Source organism: Diorhabda sublineata, chromosome 3, assembly GCF_026230105.1.
Source record: "Diorhabda sublineata isolate icDioSubl1.1 chromosome 3, icDioSubl1.1, whole genome shotgun sequence".
In the NCBI taxonomy this organism is placed as follows: domain Eukaryota; kingdom Metazoa; phylum Arthropoda; class Insecta; order Coleoptera; family Chrysomelidae; genus Diorhabda; species Diorhabda sublineata.
Window position 1 is genome coordinate 19780808 of NC_079476.1, and position 17283 is coordinate 19798090.

The 17283-nt window shown below is 31.1% G+C and overlaps 1 protein-coding gene across 1 annotated transcript in view; it reads left to right on the forward strand.

The window, feature by feature from the left end:
• The first annotated feature begins 2517 nt into the window (after window positions 1-2517).
• Window positions 2518-17283, forward strand: part of LOC130441022 (proton-coupled amino acid transporter-like protein pathetic) — a 126236-nt gene continuing 111470 nt past the window's right edge. The window contains exon 1 of the mRNA XM_056774479.1: window positions 2518-2737. The gene's annotated coding sequence lies outside the window, so the exon portion shown is untranslated. The remainder of the gene's footprint in view (window positions 2738-17283) is intronic.

Genomic DNA, 17283 nt, shown 5'->3' on the forward strand with positions numbered 1-17283 from the left:
CATGGCTCTCAAACTATGGGGCTTCAGTATATTTAAATCTTTTCAATCACCGATTTAATTGATTATTTATTGAATATGGCATATCAATTAGAGAAAGAATTGTATGTGGAACTGTTTATAAGTACTTCTTTGGTATTACTTACTGTTCTAAAATGTAAGGGGATGAATCTGGAGGTTTTAATTTTAGTTTTCAGCATATACTGACTCGGTACTGAATATAAACAATTGCTTCAGCATTATTCTTATAAAACCATAAACATTAGGTTCAGCCTGTTACAATTCCAAAGAACATTTCGAAATAACTTTTTAAATTTCAACTTAATAATGATAAATGTTTTACTCTGATACAATTTGTGCTATGAACTTCAAGATTTCTTCACATTTGGCAGCTAGTCACTATTCTTCTCGAATGTAGTAGCGCAAACAAATTTGCATTGAGAAAATCCTTCTATTTTCATTCAATGGCATTTAAATGGAATTTAAATGAATCGTTCAATTGCTACAAACTATGACCCCATCATGAGACCGATCCATTATCGTATGAAAATATTTAATGAGTATAATCAACCAAGTGAAAAATACAATTTATTGTGGTATTTCAAAATTAACAACACTTGAATGACAGTGATCTAATTACTAGTTACGCTTTCACGATAGTTTAAGGTATTTATTACGGATACAATATACATATATAGTCAAAAGTTTGTGTGATAAGTGAAATTCATTTTAACGGCGAGAGATTTATTAAGACGGTAGAATGGAGTCAAAAAGATAATCCAGAAATAAACCTAGGTCCAAAAACAATGAAAATAAAATTTATTATTGACTGTTTAATTATTAAACAGTTAAAGTTAAATTGAGAAAATTGACAAAAGTTTCAAACATAAATGAGAACACGATCAAGGAAATAGATATTAATAATATCTATTTCCTATGATAATATACACGAAAATTAATGAAGAAATTGAGTACATGAATAAAACCTTGTTCAAGAAATAAGAAAAGAATGAAAAGTAAACAAAAAGATGGAGAATATTAATGAAAAACTAAACAACATGATAAACCAGTTAAGTGGTATTTGAAAGATTACGAAAAATTTAGAACAATATAATAAAATTGAAGAAATGTAACAATATATAAAAAAAGTTTTAAAAGTTTAAAGAATACGTAAAAAAATCGACTGAGAATAACATGGTACTGACAAGAAATCTAAAAATTGACAACAGGTGAAACAGACAGAAGAAAAAATAAATAAAGGGATGGAATTAAATACAATAAAAAGTATAAGAAAAAAACTCAAACATGAAAAGAGAGTTTAAAGTGAAGAAAAGGATGAAGAATGAAGTAGAAAACAATTCGAGATAGAAATAATAATAAACAGTAGGTGAAACTGTAGAATAAAATTTGGTTGAACAAAAATAATGAAGAAACATTTGAAACCTCATACGTGGATAAGGTATACAATACAGGATTTTATAATAACATGAAATTCAGAAAATACTGATATTCAATTAGAATAGATAATAATACGAAAAAGAAGTCAAAATAGCGAAATCAGACTATGAAACAGAAGAAAATAGAGCGTGCGTCATTCGTGATTTTAATACCCGCCAAAAAATTTTAACTTTTGTTATAATGTGCCAACTCGTGGTTGTCATGAAGATTAGACAACTCGTGGCAGAAGATTATGCAGCTCGGGATTTTAATTATGGAGTGAAAAATAAAAATAAAATATATATTTACAGTGTATTTTAGTAAAAAATATTTTACATTCTAAACACATATAAAACACATAAAAAAAATAAATAAATATTACATTTTGTATTTATAAGAGACCTGTTTCACAAATTCATATCTGGTAATTTATTTGACTAACCTAACCTAACCTAACATAATCTAATCTAACATTACAAAGTGGATTAGGTACTATTGTATTATCTACTCGGACTACATTTTCGTTTACCTGAAATATCCCTGTCCCGAGTTGACGCATTCTTATATGAACGGATTAAAAATCGTCTAGGGTTGTAGCGTACCCAAAAAATATACCTATATTTGATTATAAAAATTCAAAAATTCAGTTCTTAGAAATAGTAAAAGTTTTAAGCAATTCGAACAATGGTCATTTTTAGCAATAATTTTAAATTATAGTCTCAGTAACAATGACCAAAATACCTGTAGATTAATAATAAGCAATCATTATTTTCGGCTATAGTTGAAAAATCTTTGTTCATCTGCGGTTGGACTTGTTTAATAAACATATAGGGTTAAGTTACGAAAACCTCTAATTATGTGGTTCGGAGCTGACTAAAATGAAAAAAGGGTCTATTTAAAAGCGGTTTGTTATTTTCTTTTCAGAATGGATACTATTGATACGACCTTGATTGATAATTAGGTATTTTGTATAATATCTGATAAATAAATATTATTCACATCGTGAGTTGATTTATTCTGCGATAACTGCACCTATTGGGTATTTCACATTTCTTGTTCAACTATTGGGAAATTCGTTCAAGCTATATAATACGATTTCATTGAAACTTGAAACGAGTTTGAAAACTTCGTATGGGGATTTCTCAGTTTCACTGACCTGCAAAAATTTCGCCGTATTTAGTTTTTACAAAGGAGAGTAACAGACGTTGCAATTGTGACCGAAATTAAACAGATTGGCGGTTCATTTTCAATCCGACGCGTTCTAGTAATTTAGTGAATAAAACTTTTTGGCTATAAATTTCTGGTAAGTCTTTTTTATGAATCGTATCTTATAATTTGGACCATATTAAACTTTTTATGTAGATATCAGAAAATATTCAAGCGTTATGTAATAAAGAAATGAAGAACTAACCTGTTATATAAAAGATAAAAATAATTTATATGAGGAAGCGGACAATTTGTCAAATATTGTCAAGGGACGTTTAACATTGAAGTATTGAAAAATATGGTTAATTATTATTGAAGTTTCTTCTCGGTTGTTATTAAATATATACTGAAAATATTGCTTTGTATCCTGCATATCATGTTGTGATATTATATCAAATCAAAAACAATAAAAAATTTATTCATGAAAAGAAGAACTGAATATAGGGTAGACTGGAAACAATTTTATTTTTGATTTTTTGTTAGAATTTGGGTTAATAATAATATATGATTTGTGAAAACACAACAAATGAATCCTGAAGGTATTTCGATGATGTCGAATAATTCCTTTCCCTTTCTAATTAGGAAACCCCACGTTGTTGATATTTTGAGATTTAATCAATCAGTCGAGGACTTAAAACATATTGTTTTGAAATATAATCTTGACGTAAATGTTTATGTTGGTATTTGAAGAATTGTATAAAAAACATTTAGTTTAACATAATGCACTGAAACATGTAGGAATGTTTAATTTAATAATTACTTTGCAAATTTCAACTAACCGGTTTTTAAATTAGTCACTCCTAGTTATAACACATAAAAAAGGTTAACAATTATTTTCTTATGAATATGAAATATTTATTTTTTTTCATTGCAGTATTAAAACTGTAATTGTAATTAAAATAATTAAGTTAATAAAAATTCAATTAATAACAAAATCGAACATTTTTGATGTATTAATAAAATTAAACTTAATAGTATTTTGTGTTTTATTTTTGCAATTAGTGAAATTAGTAATAAAGTTATACTAAAAATCAAATAAGAAGTTATTAATTTTGGCAATCCGTATTTCCACCTTTAGCTCTTACGAAGACCTGACCCAACAAAGAAAACACTAAAATTTTAGAAAAAAAAATATATTTCTTTCTCAACGTAATCTCCTTTCAATTACACTTTTCCCAGCGATTTTCAATAAGATCGATACTCTGTTCATAATAAGAATAGTCAAAATAGTCATTAACGGCGTCATGGTTTCAAGTCTGAGAACAGAAATTAATCCGAGAGGCTCAAATCTGGTGAATAGGGTGCATTCAATCTTTAATGCAATTATTTTGACCATCGCAATAGCGGATGTGTGAGCTGGTGCATTGTCTTGATGAAACAACACTTTCTTCTTAGCCAAATGCAGCCGTTTTTGCTTCATTTCTTCTGCAATACTTTCGCATAATTTTTTGCCGTTGATAGTTTCTCCTTTTTCAAGATACTTAATGAAAATTATCCCATGCGCATCCCAAAAAACCGAAGCCTGCAGGTGGAACGGTCTTTGTCTTCTTTGGAACCGGTTTACCCGTTTCAGCTTTATTTCTGTGAAACATTGCCAAACAATCTATGGAAACATCTTCACGACGCTGTTTTTTTTCCATTGTTAGCAAATGCGGTACCCATATTGCGCGCAGCTTTCTCATGTCTAAATTTTCAGTTAATATGCGATGTACCGCACTTTTTAAAATGCCTACTATGTCTACTAGCATGCTCACTTAAAGTCGACGATCAGTCCAGTACCGCTTTGTGGATTTCCTTTAACATTTCTGATGTCGTCACCTCATTTGATCGATCACTGCGATGCTGATCTATGCAGGTCGTTTAAGCACTGCTACCCAATATTTTACTGTTGACAAAGAAAATATTTCTACTCAAACACCATCAGTCAATTCTTTCAAGCCGTTGACGACGATAACATGAAGACAAATTTCATACGAAATAGATCTAAGATATTAATACATAATTATTAATTTTCATTCATTTCTTCAGGTATTTTGTGTTTGTTTTGCTAAAACTGAGTCATTCAAACGAATTTCGAGCAAAAATTTGACAGGAAGTTGTCCCTCAAGACCTGAAGAAAATAATTTAAAACATAAATCTCCCATTTCTCTATTTTCAGATATACTTGGGTACTTTGCCCTAAAAATTAGAATAAACCTTTAAAATTTTGTCCCGATGTGGATTTTTTATTATTTAACATGATATATAAAGTTCAATGTCAACCTTTGGTCGATAGAGCTATTTAACTATTATATCCTGGATTTAGGTGCATTGCTATTGCAGACACTGCATTTGGGAATATACAGAATAACAGATCTAAATTTTAAAAGGACTCTCTCAACAACTATCAAATTAGACCTCGAAAACCTCCAATATGTATATATTCAGCCAATTTCATAACGAATTTCCATGCAGTTCCAGAAGATGACGTATGAACCAACCACCCCAGGCACTAGCTACCAAAAAGATCATCACCGTTGTGAAATTCGTATCAGCGTTCTCGAAAACCCCTAGGATATATATATATATATATATATATATATATATATATATTTGGCCAATTTCATTACAAAGTTCCACGGGTCTCCAGGAGACGACCGACCACGAAACCACCCGTATCGGGAACCGGCTACTAGGAAACACATCATCGTTGTGATATCCGTGTCTGCGTTCTCGAAAACCCCCAGGAAAAACATATTTGGCCAATTTCATAACGGATATTTTCACAGGGCTCCAGGAGACGACGTATAAACCAGCTTCCCTGGGTACTAGCTACTAGGAATGTCATCGCCGATGTGATATTCGCTTCAGAGTTCTCAAAAACCACTAGGATGTAAATATATGTGATATAGGGATATTCGTGTCATCGAAAACCTCTAGTATGTATATATTTGGCCCTTTCAACGAATTTCCATGACGTAAATGTCAGCGCTGGGCACTAGGCACTTCGTAGACCTTTTCTGTCACTTTATTCGTATTTAGCGACCTCGAAAACTCATGTATAATGTATATAATATATAACCTTGAACTCATTTCCGGCAATATTCATTTCGAATTATAAATTTTTAATTTTTTAACCAAACTTTTCAAAATGCATTTTCTGCTGCACAAATTCAATTTTCATTTCTTGTTCATAATTATTGTCACAAAGTTTCCCGAGGCTCTCCCAAATCGAATGTACTTCATTGCATCTTGATCTGTCTTACTGCTCAGAAATTTCTAGGTTTGGCCTATTTTTTATTTAATTAGCCAAAATTCACTACACTGCTGAGGCTGAAATCGAATTAATTTGATAATAATATATCGACATTTTCTACTTTACCATAGTTTAAAAGATATTTTTCATGTATTTTCATGCAGTAACGCAACAATAACAAAACATTAATTTTCATATTGTTTATTATCTGAGAATATAAACGATTTTTGAACGTTTTTATATTTGAATATAATTACACAAATATTTTGGTATAAACTTGTGCTGCCACCTATCTCATAAATATAGAACTTGGATTTAATAGGAGCGCAATTAAAATAGTAAATCTTTGTACATTTGTGCTGTCACCTAACTTGCAGGTAGAAAACTATAGACTTAAGTTTAATAGAAGCACATTTAAAATAATAATTCTTTGTACATTTGTGCTGTCACCTATCTGGCAGATACAGAACTATAAACTTGGGTTTAATAGGAACGCAGTTGAATAGTAATTCTTTTTGAAGTTATAGTGGTACTTTATAATTTTGATAGATGGCGAAAATAACTTTATTAATTAAGTGCAAATCAAGTATTTTGTAATTTAAATAAATACGGGTTTTGTTATTTGACAAAATAGAATGGAAAAGTAATAATATTTTAACTACTTCACACTAGTATAGTATAGTATGCTTGGAAACCGATTATAGGAAAGAGAAAAAATGTATTTATAATTAACAATAAATTACTTTTAATAAAAACAAAAATCCTGAAAATCAATAATCCGTTATCAACCCTTCAAAATAATGCTTATCATACAAGGAAAATAGAAAAAATTATGCTAATTAAGAAAAAACTGGAAGAACGATATTTAAATTTCTGTCCAATTTTATTCCTCAAATTCGTCCGATGCATTATCGACATCGTCTATATATCCATCCATATGTATAACCATGTACTTTGACCGAATAAATAATCTATAATAAGATCTGAAGGACAGGGGCGGCTTATGCCCAATGGTTACCAATCCGTAATTAATTACCGCATAAGTTCACTGGAAGATTTTCGTATTTTCTTCCGACAACATTTAATATTCTTAGTGAAAAACCACGCATTTGCAGAAAAAACTATCAACATTATAATTGTTTCGTTTTTGTTACCTTTTTCAATCTCTTATAAATGTTTTCACATAGAGAAACTTTACTCATCACCATTGCATATTCTATCGATGTTTCAAAATATCAGAAACATTCTGTCGTTTTAAATATCCTTCAAGTTCACAGAATAATTTTTGTAAGTATTCTCTTTGATGGTCTTAAGCCCCAGCTTATCTTAAAGACAACTCTGGATGTCTCCTCAAAAAAGACCTAAACCATTTTCTACAGAACGTCATTTACTAATGACGTTTTTCTTTCTTGTTACATTATTAAAATTTGTTGAACAGTATTCAAAATCTTTTTTTTGCGGGGAAATTCTCATTTGCTCTTCACGTGTAATTTTTTTCTAAACCATTTCCATGGTACTGGTGTATTAGTCGTTTCTTAGGTACCATTTTGTGAATGGGCATGTATAGTATATTGTTCAGAACCTCCGCAATTGTGTGAGTTTCCCGACTTTGCTATTAGTGAAGACATTTTGTAGGAATTTTGTAAATCATCAATGTTTTGCTTGAATGACATTTACTCTAGTTCTTCTTCTTTAATTACTTGAAACAATGACAAGGGCTTGATAAATGCTTTTCCATTTTTTAGTCTTCATGACATCACAACTAAATCACTTTCCAAAATAAGACTAATCGACGAATGTTGATTTGATACAGATGGAATAAATTGTAACTCTGTACTTTTTGGTATAACTGATTCTATAAACCTCACAGTAAAACTGTAAATAAAAAAATTGTTAAATTTGCACACGAGCATATTTTTATCGCACCTTGGTACTGGATGTTTTGTTGGTATGCTCACGAACGTACTCATTTCAACTTAGATAAACCTAAGTAAAGAAAATCTGAAGAAAAGACCAATCAGTACATTAAACGAAAACAAAGACAACTAAATACGATCACATGATAAAGGCATTTCTTTACTGGGTTGGGTAGGTGACAAAGAACTCCGTGGAGTCATTCCTACCGATTTAAAAAAAATATTTTTATTGAATAGCATTGTACTTGTTTGTTTTTAATATGCAATTAGATACATTCGATCCCGTTAAACATTCTTAGTGTGTGTTCACTTAAAGTAACAACGCAAATGGTTTATTGTCGTCACGAGTAATAAGTATAAATGAGATAAGACTACACTAGACGGCGGATAACTGGTTTCAACCGGTTTCTGTTTCGTAATCTAAAAATAGTTTGCATACGGCATGTCGTCTGACGACTAGAATATATAATATGCTCAATTATTTTACCAGTGTTTAAAAGTTAATGTAACATCTGTGTTCGCCGAGCGCACACTTATTTTTTATTAATAGATAGTCCTTGATAATACTTCGCACTAAGAATGTAATGGTAAAATTAAATGAATACATTTAATGTATCTCAAAACCCATAGTTTTTGGAAAGAAAGGCGTGAGCAAAATTATACCAGTGGAGCTCAGGCTTATCAATTTCATCAACACCATATCTAGTTGTTTTTGATTTTTTAACATTTCGAAACTCATTGTTGTATGTGCCTCTAATCGTTCTGATTTTTGTTCTCAATTCTTTCAAGTTTTCCAATTTGAAAATTTTAAAAGCGCTTCTTCCGCTTGATCCCGTTTATTTCTATTCTTATATTCTAAACGGGACTTATACCATAAATAAGGGTATTGCCGATAACATTCCAAGAATGGAAGTATATCAAATGAAAATATTACCAAATAACAAACATTAAAAGCAAAAAAGCACCAAAAAGACGTAGTAGTGTCACATTCTAACCGTTGACGACTTTTAAACCATAGTCCGGTCACATTAGACCAAAAAATAAGAGTGAAGCTACATAAATTCCCATCAAGCTGAAAATCAGTAAAATTGTTTAAAATACAATTGAAAATAAAATTTGAATGTTCCCCATCATTTCCTTGTACGGAAAAAATGAGTTTTTCGCGATTAACGGTAAGTTTTATCATGAAAATACCTCAGACAAAAATTGTAGATCATAAAATTATCTACAAAAAATGTATTAATAATGTTTTCACTACGAGCCACCGTTTCTGAGATTTAACGATTCAATAAGTTGTAAATGTTTCAGATTTACTGTCGTATTTAATGGCTATAATAATTGGATCAGAAATTTATTACAAATACTCTCAACAAGTCTTGATTTCAATATTGTAAGAAAAGTTTATTGCTGAAAATATATTGAGGAAACCATTAAATACGGCAACTTTTACAAGTATTACAAGGTATTTTTATGATAAAACTTACCGTTTTGCTGATAATCTCGAAAACTTATTTTTTTGAAATTTGACCTTGAATAAAAATTTTTCCATACACGGAAATGATGGAAAACATTAAAATTCTATGTTCAATGGGAATTTATGTAACTTCAAATATCTAAATTGACCGGATTACCAAGCGAGATATTTGATGTTATTTATTTAATTGTTAATTTCATTAATCTTTTCTATCCCAGTGGTTCATATATGTCCCAGTTCAGAGTGAAATTCTGAAAATCATTGTACAACAAGGAATTTATGGAGTTGACTGAAAATATTTCTGACATCGTTGATAGCGGTACAGATTATGCAAAAGAAGAAAAATGCAAACGAAATTTGAACTCTATGAAAATTTGTCGTCCACTGATAGTTCATCAGAATCTTCCAAAGAAAATCACAATACATTAATTCCAAATATCACTATGATAAAGTTGAATCAATGGATAGTTGTAGACAACAATTTTTTTTTCGAAATTTCATATCCAAGCCGAGCAACCTAGTACAGTTCTGGCAAATCTTGATAGGTGAACTTTCGAGCTTGATGTTTTTTTTAATTGTTCCCTAAAAGCCTTTTTTAGTGGATCGCTGAAAACAATCTATCGAGAAAACTTATCAGTACGAAATAATGATAATAATTGCGTGCTTTTTCATTATGTCATTAAATAAATTAAATAAGTTCCTGCACAACATCAATATTGGTCTCCCAATAGATTACTTGGTAACTGGCAAGAAGTGCTTTCGTGTTTGAAGCACACTTTTCTTGCAGCAAGAAGAGAGAGAACTTTCCAAAGTATCAATGAGGCTATGTCTAAGTTCAAAAAAAGAAGTAGCCATTAACAATAGCTTCCCCATATGACTTGAACTTATATTTCGGTGTTAATGCAGGTAGAAATCAAAGTACAACTCCAAGAGAAGATGTTGCCCTAAATTTAGCAATAACCATTCGAGAGATTGATATCTTATTAGCAGCAGTTGGTACATCAATAATTAAAAGGAAAAAACATACCAAAATTCGTGCAATCAGTACTTGTGCAGTTTGTTGGAAGGACACTAAATATGTCACAGTACTTTCTAATGAAAGAAATGACTAGGAGGCGTGGATCTATCAGCCTTTACGATGTGGACAGATATACAACCAAGTGGTGACAACTTGGATCATATATATGGATGGACGGCAAGAAAATAATTGGAAGAGTTTTTTGGATTCCTTAGTTCCTTTGGCTACTACAATATGGTAGGCCATCATCTTCAAGATCAAATCTTATGAAACCTGTGGAAAGGCCCGTTGTACTAAGAAGAAGGAAGAAAAAAGAACTAAAACAAAACAATTTGTTCGGCTTCCAATATACTACTCTGCAAAATTATTCGCGTTATTAGAATAATAAGTACCAAAGAGATGTAAATGTTCAATACCCTGTCTCGAGTTCCCGAAATAACCCCTATATGAAAAAATTTTTCATTTCTTTTTTGTCCATTGGAACAATCTATCATGAAAAACGTCACTTAAACCAAATAAACAAATTAATAATGAAAGGCTTAACGGAATGAGCCCTAATTACAATTTAGTTGATACAATTTATAATTGACATTTTTTATTAATCTGAAACGATAAAAATATGCAATCCAATTTCATATTTTCCATATGAAATTACAACTGTAGAAACAGGCTGAACTCTTGTTCGTCCCTTAACAAATGGAATTCTGTCGAACCAGGGGCTGTAATTTTGCCTCCTTCTACAACGAAATCTTTGTAGACCTACATAGATTTAAATATAAATTTAAAATTGGCTCCACCTTCAGCTCTAAATTTTGTTAACAATAGATTAGAGCAGCCTACAAATATTTTTCTCAGATACGACACCGATTCTTAAATAAACAGAACAATATAATAAATTTCAATATATTAGCAATAGAGCAAAAACTGGCTTCGGTTTGTTTTGCATTAAAAATAAAATAAAATTTTATCATATTTTATAACCAAATTGTTGAACTATGAATATGACTACAAATTTTCAGCTTTGTCCAGTTTGGAAAATCATTGTAAATATGTTATTACGTAATTTTCATTAGGTGAAGTTGATTTTCATGCTGGCGTCTAACACATTGTTACAACAAATGATATGAGGCAATATGACGAGTAATGATGCAATCACAAAAAATGTTGACATTCGTAATTTCTTAGAAGAAATTACGCTAAGTAGGTATTTATAAACAAATTTAGAAAACATAGATGTTCCATTGAAAATTTCGAAGGGGTTCGAATTAAATTAAATTAAAAAGTAAATGAGAAGCCGCATAAAAGAAGAATGTAGATTTCCAAATTACTTTTATTTTATTAATGAATGCTACGAGGACAGATAAATAGATCCATGAATTTTTTAATGAAAAACAGTTTTTTGGATAAACACTCACTATTTTTCAATGTACTTTCCTATTAGCTCTTTAGACATTACCCATTGGGATCAAATCTTTTCACTGAACCGTTTCTTCAGGTTTGAAAACAAAAAATGTTCCTCGAGGCTACATCCAGCCTGATTTATGGTTTTTGCCATGAAAATTATACATTGTTCTGGTACAGAAGAACTTTTTTCTTTGTCAAATTCTCTCTGCATTCTCCCAATTTATATTAAATTGCTTCATAAGAATTGTTAACTGTTTCATCCTTTATGAACTAGTTACTGTAAATATTACCTAGAGCATCTAAAAAATTACAAACCCTTATTCTTTTTAGGCACTGATTTACCCACAGCTTTGATTTCTATCTGGTCCCTAGCCTCCTGTGGTAAATTCACATTTCGTTTATTGAAATCCTGATTCATTTTTTCTCAGATAAACGATCCAGTACTACTTTCAATAAATAGCATGTATAATTATTGTTGTTTCAGATATAGCTATCTTATCCTATTATTTTAACTTCGACGGACAGGATGATCTATTATAATTAACAATGTTTAATATTTTATCTGAAAAGCGAAGGATCTTACAATATAAATACAACCATTTGCTTTGTATTGCTTAAGATATGGAATTAAATTCTTCAGAAGATTAACGTATTGAGTACCTTAGTCCATCCCTGGACGACGGCGACGTTAGCCTATCATTATGTTCAACAAGTTTTTTAAGAAGCATGCCAACCAACAATTTATCGATGGAAATTTCCACTAGTTCTTATAGGCTCTCAGTAACCCACCACATGCTTTTAACACTTCCAGTGGCGTAACGTCAGAAATTTTAGTGAATAATATTTTAAGATTTACTCTTTATTTATCAATATTAATTTGTAGTAGACGGGTTGAATAGTTTTATTTCTTATCTTTTAATAAACACCTGACAGCATAACTCCTCTGTGAAACCTTATTCGCCCTCTAGAGCTATTCTGTTATAGAATAATTTCCAAAACTTTTTCTCATGGACAATAATGGAATAGCCAGAATTGGTATTTGCTCACAAATAATCAACATGCTAATATTATTAGAAATATGTGAATCTTATTATATATTATATTATATAATTTAATTTTTGGTCTTTTTAGTAGTTGAAGTAACGGCGGAGATTGGTTTTCAACAGTTTCTTTAAGTCATGTCATAGCTACACTACAGGGTGGACCAGAAAGTTTTGCGAATTTAAAAAAGTAATAATAAAAAAACTAAATATAATCCACATATAATTTTTTATTTTATTCGAAATATACATCTGGGAAATTCATTTCTTAAAAAGAACATCATCCAGGTGTGCACCAACGTGCTGTAAACATTCGTCGAATGTAGATCTCAAATTGGTAAAAACTCGCTGGCACATTGCACGGGGAATAGCTGCTATTTATTCTCGTATGTTAGTCTTCAACTGATTAAGCGTGGCTGAGTCATTGGAGTAGACTTTACTTTTCAGGTATCCCCACATGAAAAAATCCGGTGGTGGTAGGTCCGGACTCCTAGGCGGCCATGCAATTTCACCTCGGCGAGATATCAGCTTCTCAGCAAACATCTGGTTCACGACTGCCAAAGAGGCATTAGAAGTATGACATGTCGCGCCATCTGGTTGAAACCATGTCGATTATAGGCTTCAAATTGTTGCAGTTGAGGAAAGAAAAAATCTCTTGACATGGATATGTATCGTTCAGAATTTACAGTGACAGATTGCCTCTGTTCTTGTTGATCTTGGAAGTGATCCATCGCGACTAAATTTCCGAGAACCGAGCTACTCATCCCCACCTCCCGCGCAGCACCCTCTCATAACGTTCAAATGCAAGAGAGTTTGTAAAAGCATACGCCTTTCTGGCCCACCCGTTATCATATCGCATAACCTTTGAACTCTATACCTTCCTTGATAAAAATCTACTTCGAAATGCGGTTCAAAGTTCTCTTCAAAATGTTTTGGGTTTGACAGGAAATCCACAGTATCTTTTCTGTATAAGATTATGAGGATTCTTATTTTTCTTTATTCCAGAGTTTACAATTAACGTCTTCATTTCGAGATATGGTGCTCCAATAATTCGACGTATAGGGTTTCAGTAAAATGACGTGGTTCATCACCTATCAGAGGGTGTAGTATTGATGGGCTACGAAATAAAAACTGGCTTAAAAATAAAAAAGGCTGGCTTCGAAATAAAGAGACTTCACTGTACTACAAATAAAGTAAATTGAATATTCATTATTTCATTTCAATAATGCCTCGACGTATCTACCTGCTTAGTTCGAACATTCTAGCAGAGTATTACAAAAAAATTGTATTGTTATAACAAACTAATTTCTAGAAACTTAGGAAATTTAGTTTAAATGGTTTATTTGAATGCATTTTTTGATTATGATCAAATTTTATTCATCAACAGTTATCGATAATTCAAAAGCAAAGGTTTTATTTTCTTTACGAAGACAAGGTTTACCCCAAACGTTTTCTCGTTTGGTGTGATATTACGTAACATTATTTGGATAATCCAAAATGTACATAACTTATCCAATATACAAACAGTTTGGAATGATTGGAATAAATTTTTCCATGGGATTCAAGTTGATGTTAATTTATAGAAATTCATTTGCAGTAGCTATTAGCTTCCATTTACAATCAAGGGCACTGAGACACTCAGTTATGTGAGTATCTTATACTCACATAATGACGTCACTGCTCAGTGAATAAAAGGAACTTGTAATGTAAGTTAATGTTCTCAATCTTCTTCTTCTTCGGACGACCATCTTGACTATTTGTATTTTATTTACAGCTACTCTGAACAATTGGTTTTACACCTCTCTTTCCCTGCGTAATAAATGTCTGGAATTCGTATAGTTGTCCCCTCATTACATGACCGAAGTTCTCTAATTTGCGGGCTTTTATGGTAGTCAATAATTCTCTTTGGGTTTCCATTTTGCGTAAAACTTCTTCATTTGCGGTTCTATATAATATAATATAACCACATAAACTTCAACTTCAACCATTATCATTGGTGATCCAACTGTCTGTTACTCGCAGCGAAAGAAACGACAAAACTAAAATAATTATTTACATCAATCATTGTTTGCATCAATCAATAATTTAGTATTGTGTACTTATTGCTTATTTTGACAAAACTCAGGGTCTCAAGCTTGTGCAGATTGCTGGTAAAAACACAGTTAGTTCTCACTTGTCAGACTGAAAAGGAACGTGAATTTTAATGTGAATGGAAAGCAGCTATTATTGAAGTTAAAATTTATAATATAAAGTATTTAGTTAGTATCTGAAAATGGATAAGGTTGCATAATGTTTTGTTTGTAATAGTAAATTTTGAACAAATATCTATTATTTTTATGTTGATAAATCTACGGAATCATACAACAATGACTCCTTTATACTGATATCAATTAACATCTGGAAATAGTAAATTGAAAACACTTAAAACTGATTATTAAATCGTTTCTGCAAATAATGTGATTTGTATTTGGTGGTACTCAGGTAAACTACTAGTAATTAAATATATTGTTTGGAATGGTAGATATATTTTTGTCAAATGTGCTATAATATAAATTAATTCATAATTCATTACGAATGCAAGATGTTGCAAATACACATTACCATTCAAAATCACATTGTGTAATTTCACAATTTGAACATTCTTAGACTAGGAGGAATGATTTATTTCAAATTACTATGCCTTATAGCGTGACAATAGAAGTTTATTCTATCGATTATTCCGTTCTCTGTGTTTACTGGTGTTGCGTATACCAAGCTCTCAAGATTTCCCCCCAAAAATTAATCCATTGTATTAATTTCGGGGGAACGTGGTGGTCATGCAAATCGACCTCCCCGACCAAATCACCTATTAGAAAAAATGTTATTAAGATGATTTTTTACACATTTAGGAATAGAGGAGGGGCCCCATCGTGCATGAACCACATATCTTTGCGGTTAGAGGAATATCACATAATATGCGTGAGAAATCATTTTGGAGAAATAGTAGGATCGCTGACCATTCAGGTTTTTTTGAAAAAAATATGGACCTACTTAAAAGCTTGGTATATGCAATACCAGGAAACACAAGGAACGAAATGTGACGCTTCAAGGCAGAATCTTGGAATGTCCTCCGTAGACTCCGGAAGTGTGTAGAAGTGTAATACGCAAATTCTAATCGATTACCTACTTTAAATGCAGTATTTATTAAAAACATACATCTATATATTTTCGGAACTTTACAGTGATGTCAGGAAAAATTATGTTAATAAGGAAAGAAAATGGAAATTTTATTTTACCACCTGTAACGTCAATAATAATTAATCGTTTCCTGTTCCGGATTAATTTTTTTTTAAATATGAAGTAAAAATTTACATAATAATTTATATTGTGGATACGAAACTAATATGTAATGTTTAATGAACTGCATGCGGGATATAAAGTGATAATCTAGAGTATTTATTTATTTATTGTATTCAATCTGTAAATAAAATGTGGCTGCGATAATTTAAATTCTATATTTTCTAATGACAAAGGTTGCTGATGGCTAAAAATGTTTAAAAACGAAATTTTATCTTAATATTTATTCCTCTGCATTAAGCTACTCGTCCACGACAATTTGAAACCTCTACTTATCATTTGCTAGAGGCAAAGCAAGAAGTTACCATGATACTGCCACTATAGTTTGTGGTTTTGACTGTTATAATATTATAGATTATAATGAGAAAACTAGTAGTTAATTGGAAAATTTCACTTCCTGATCATAAGATTGCATAAATTACGTTCATACTTGTCGGTCTAGACAATAATAATTAATTTCTTAATCAAACTACATGTCGTTCATGACACAGACATCTCGAACGTTCACGCAATTTTAAGTCCAATTTAGCGATAATGCAGTTATCAGAATATATTGAGTGACTTACAAGCACAAAAAATTTAAAAACTGCATAATTATGCACAAATACTTCAAGTAAAAAATTAATTTATTTCAACATAAATATAGCTACGTACAAAACCTTGAAATTACTTACAACAAACTTAATATGAAAAAATTATTAGAAACAAATACTTTGCCTAAAAAAGAATATATTATGTTCCTCCTCCTTGAATTAGTGAAGATTTATAAACAAATGGAAGTATGAGTTTGTAATTAAACCATTGAACGGTAAGAAACAACTAAATTTCTGAATAGAAACGTATTCTATTTTCACAATTCCAACACAATCAATTTTTTTATTTCATACTGTACACTACGAGCTAAGTAAAACGCATTTGTTTATCAAAAACTATTTCATTCATCAATGTAATCTCCTTCATGAGCAAAACAATCATTCCAACGATTCTCTGACTTCTGGATGCCGCGCTTGCATGATTTGTCCTCCACCTCAAAATAGGCTTTAGTTTCGTTCTCCATTTGAGTTGAATTTCTCACTGGCGAGCATTTTTTTAAGATTAACGAATAGCCAATAGTCACTGGGGGTAAGATCTGGACTATACAGTGGGTGAGGAAGCAATTCAAAGTGTAAAGTGTTTTTTACTTTAACATATGAGGCCATTTTTCTTTGATTTTTGCATTC